The sequence below is a fragment of the Arvicola amphibius genome, chromosome 10, assembly GCF_903992535.2.
Source record: "Arvicola amphibius chromosome 10, mArvAmp1.2, whole genome shotgun sequence".
In the NCBI taxonomy this organism is placed as follows: Eukaryota; Metazoa; Chordata; class Mammalia; order Rodentia; family Cricetidae; genus Arvicola; species Arvicola amphibius.
Window position 1 is genome coordinate 121,417,165 of NC_052056.1, and position 5,277 is coordinate 121,422,441.

Genomic DNA, 5,277 nt, shown 5'->3' on the forward strand with positions numbered 1-5,277 from the left:
GGGGAAAGCAGGACGACGAACCGGAAGTTGCTTTTGCCGGACCGCAATAGTGGACGGACAATCTCTTACCGATTCCTTTTCCCTTAGCAACCGCGGCCTGATTCGTTGCTAAGGGAGGCTTTCCGGGCTGTGGAATGCTTCAGAAGCTGTAAGCTGTAAGACCAGGCTTCATTCAGAAACGCAGACGCTCCGCCTTCAGGATAGAGCTTGGGTCATGTTTCTTGTGGAAAGGCTGTTATTAAACTGAGAAATTGAAAAATTAGATGGTTTCATCTTTGATTTAAAAAAAAAAAATGTGGACTGGCAAAATGGCTCTGCACCTAAAGGCGCCTGCCCCCAGATCTCACAACCTGAGTTCAGTCCCTAGGACCATACGGTAAAAGAGAACCAAAGTTATCCTGATCTCCCTAAATGTGCTTGGTGCACACACACACACACACATGCACACACACGCACACACAGACATACACATACCAAAACACACGCATATACGTTCTGGAACACATACACACGTACACACATATACACACGCACACACATCCATGTGCACACACAATAAATTAAAATGTGGTGTTTAAAAAATGTTTCTATTAGGTTCATACTCCCTACAAAGTCCTAAATAAAGGTTTTCCTAGAATTACTCTTAAAAACAGCAAAGCATGGGACACAAACAAGATATTTCTCAGCTGATGAATCGCTGTCAAATGTATAATAAATAAATACATTATGATTTCTCTTCTGAAAACTGTGTGTGTTTTGAGCAACTCTCCCTATCCCTCCTCCTTCACCCTAGGAAGTACCTTCCATTTCTGATCCTATGAGGTTGGCTGTCTCCAGTAATCTCGTAGAAAGAGTCTTGGTGATTGGCTTAGTTTGCTTGGTATAAAGTCTTTTTTTTTTTATAGCAAAATAACATTCCATTGTAAGTACTGGCTCCTCTCCTCTCTCTTCTCAGTGGACACTCAAGTTGTTCGCATTTCTTGGCAATAAATGTGGTCTCGTTTTCAGTCCTTCTGGATCTGTACCAAGTAATGAGATAACAGATTTTTTTTTGAGACAGGGTTTTTCTGTACCATTTGGAGCTTGTCCTGGAACTCAATATGTAGACCAGGCTAGCCTTGAACTCACAGAGATCTGCCTGTCTCTGCCTCCCAAGTGCTTGGATTAAAGGCGTGAGCCACCACCGTCCAGCAAGATCACAGATTTATATTGTAATTATTTTTCAGACCAGTTTATATTGTTTTTCATAGCAACTGAGCCATTTTACAACCTTTAGCCAATTAAAAAATATTACATTTATTTACTGGGGAGGCATGTGTCATAATGTGGCACATTAAAAGACAACTTGAGGGACTTTGTTCTCTCCTTCCACCATGTGGGTTCAAACCCCGGTAACCAGGCTTGGTAGCAAGCACCCTTACCTGCTGAGCCATCTCGACAGCCCAGTTTATAAGTGCACTAGTTCCGTGACACAAGGAATACACTCTAGCTTCCATGTGATCAAAGAGTGATTTCCCAGTCTCTCCATAGCGTCTACTTTACATTTGTCTTTATGGATTTGTCATTTCTACATGATGTGTAAATTCAGTACCATCTGACCTTTAAAAAATATTATGGATACAGTGTTCTGTCTCCATGTGTGTCTGCAGGCCAGAAGAGGGCACCGGATCCCATTACGGATGGTTGTGAGCCACCTGTGGGTGCTGGGAATGGAACCCAGGTTCTCTGAAAGACCAGTCAGTGCTCTTAACCTGTGAGCCTTTTATGCCCAGCTTTTTTCATTTAGCATAATGTTTTCGAGGTGCATCTGCAGTGCAGCTTCTATCAGACTTTATTCTTTGTGGATGAACACACGTTTGATGATCTTGAAATCCTGGTCTTCCTGCCTCCACCTCCTGAATACTGCTATTGCAGGTGTGTGCCACCATGGCTACTTTTGTGCACTGTTGGGAATTGAACCCATGCGTGTTAGTTGAGCACTCTCCCGACTGAGCTACACCCCGGGTCCCCCTCTCAGCTTCAGAGAACGGTGGTGCTTTTAAACATTGGTGCACAAGTATCTGTTCGAGTTCTTGCTTTTGGAATACATTGAGGACAGAGACAGGAGTCCAGTGCGGCCCTGTTCTAGTTTCACAGTGATGAGCTGTCCTGATGAAAAGCACCCGAGGGAACAAAGAGTTTCTTTCAGCTCACAGTTCCAAGTTACAGGCTGCTCTTTTGGAGAAGCCACAGTGGTGGGACCTTCAGGTGGTATGTCACAAAACATCAGTAGCCAAGAGCAGAATGACAGCCAGGTAGTGGTGGCGCACGCCTTTAATCCCAGGACTCAGGAGGCAGAGGCAGGTGGATCTCTGGGTCTGAGGACAACCTGGTCTACAGGGCGAGTCCTGGGTGAGCCAGGACTACACAGAGAAACCCTGTCTTGAAAAAAACAAAATAATAATAATGAAAATAAAATAAAAATAAAGACACATAGGGCACACTAATGTAGACCACTTGCGTTAAGACTCACTTCCCAGGTGACTCTTGGTTGTGTTCAGTTAACAAAGCTAATTATTATGGGGACACATAGTAACTCAAGAGCATTATTGAGAAGATGATAGACTCATGAGGAGACCAGATGCTACTGACTAGTGTTTGCATTGTATGTCATATATATATATATATGCATATATATACACATATAGGTGATGTCATAACAGACATGCACACACACAGCCATGTATATAAATTTTGAGGAAGGGCCTTAAACCCAGTGTATAGGCAAGGACAACCTTAGGTTCCTGGTCTTCATGAGTGTTGGAATGATAGGTTCCTGGTCTTCATGAGTGTTGGAATGATAGGTTCCTGGTCTTCATGAGTGTTGGAATGATAGGTTCCTGGTCTTCATGAGTGTTGGAATGATAGGCTTGCACAGCCATATCCAGTTTGACTCAGTGCTGGGGTTGGAATCCAGATCTTCATGCATGCCAGCAGTCACATCTCCAGGCCTACACTGGATAACTTTAGGACAGTGTCAACCTCCTGGACCACTCAGCTGAGGCTAGGAGTCATGTTACCCAATGTGCTATAGAGCAGCCGTGGGGCAGACTACAAATGAGTATGGGGGTACAAACTGCTGTTGCGGGAGCTCCTTCCGCTCCTTCAACCAATAGCCGCTGAGATACCAGCCCATTGGGGCGTGGTCTCTCTCTTTAAAAATGTGGCCACTTCCCTCCACTTGCTCTCTGGCTTCCGGCTCTGCTTCTGGCGACTAGGCTCCCTTCCTGATTGTGCAGAGGACTGTTGGCTGGGACGGTGATCTGCAAGTTTTTCCCTTTTAAATAAATAACCATTTTATTAATCATAATTCCAAACTTGTGTGGGATTGTTTGTGACTTACGCCTTCAAACTGCAATTAACAAACAAGAGGTAAAAGGTAGCCAAGAGGGGGTAGGAAGATGGATCAGCATGTTAAGCATTTGAAATGCAGCTGTAAAGACAACAGTTTGAATCCCCAGAACCCACATAAAGTGCCCAGTAGGATTGGAGGCCTCCCGGAAGTCCTGGCATAGGAGGTGGACACAGGGAAGCCCAAGAGCAAACTGACTAGACAGACGGGCTGAACAGTTAGCTCTGGAATCTAGGAAAGTCCTCAGAGAGAACGTCCAAAGCAGACATTGGATGTCAACCTTGTGCCTCCACACCTGTGCACAAGTGCATGCACCTCCACACACATGTGCAACCCTACACGTGTGAACACAAACAAATACACACACCACAAGCACACACATGTGAGAGAGTTAACAGAGATGGCTGCAGGCTGTCGCTCTGTCAATAGACACTGATGAGGTTTCAAAGTCTCTCTGCTAGTTGATGTGTGATGTTCCAAGGCCATGTACTCAAAGCATGGGTTCCAGAGGCTCCTGATTTTGGAAGGCAGGGGAAATGCTAGGAGCTGGGACCTTGTGGGAGAGACCAGCTTTTTGGAGTGTGCTTTTTACATTTTTGTACTTATTGGCGTCAGATTCCCACGGAATTGGAGTTACAGGCAGTAGTGAGCCACCTGCTGTGGGCACTGGGAAGTAAACTCTTGAAGAGCAGCAAGTGTTCTTAACTATGGAGCCGTCTCTCTAACCCCTGGCTTTCATGGCTTTTTGTTTTTTTGTTTTGTTTTGTTTTCAGTTCCCAGACAAGCTGCTGAGAACGGAACTGGGATCCTGCTTTCTCCAGCCCCTGTATCATCCTTTGAAGGTTGCATCTGGACTCCAGACCCTTGCCCTCTGCCTCCTGGCTGCCTTAAAGCTAGCTGCTTTCCTTTGTCACTGGGTTCTGCAGTGGCATTGCCTTCTCATCCCAGGCTGAATGAACATGGACTGACATCTCTGAACATTTGAGAAACACACACACACACACTACACACATACATACACACATACTACCCACACATTACCCCCCACGCTACCCCCACACACTACCCTCCCTATTATCCCCCCCACTACCCACAATAGTACACACACACACTACACACACACTTTCTAAATCTTTTTTTTTTTTTTTTTTTTTTTTTTTTTTTTTTTTTTTGGTTTTTCGAGACAGGGTTTCCCTGTAGTTTCTAGAGCCTGTCCTGGAACTAGCTCTTGTAGACCAGGCTGGCCTCGAACTCAGAGATCCGCCTGCCTCTGCCTCCCGAGTGCTGGGATTAAAGGCGTGCGCCACCACCGCCCGGCTTTCTAAATCTTTTTCTCAGGTAATTTGTCACACTAATGCAAGCTATCACACTGCAATTGGATTCTCAGTTTTGAGTTTATTCAAGTTATCTTGTTGCAAATACGGCCACTGGTTAGTTCTCAGCCACTTAGCCCCAAAATAATCACACAGAAATTATATTATTTAAATTATTGTTTGACCTATTAGCTCTAGCTTCTTATTGGCTAACTCTTACATCTTAATTTAACTCATCTCCATTAATCTGTGCATCACCATGAGGTCGTGGCCTACCAGCAAAGTTTAGCAGTCTGTCTCTGGCAGCAGCTCAATGGTTTCTCTATCTCCACCCTTTTACATCCCAGCATTCAGCCTAGCTTTCCATGCCTAACTAAGTTCTGCCCTGCTATAGATCCAAAGCCATTTTCTTTATTAATCAATGGTAATTACAGCATACAGAGGGAAATCCCACATCACCTCCCCTTTTCTGTTTTAACTTTAACATAGTAAAATTACATATAACAAGAAAAGTATCAAGGAAGCATTATAGTTATAATATTTATATCTACTTTATCTTTTATCATATCTAAG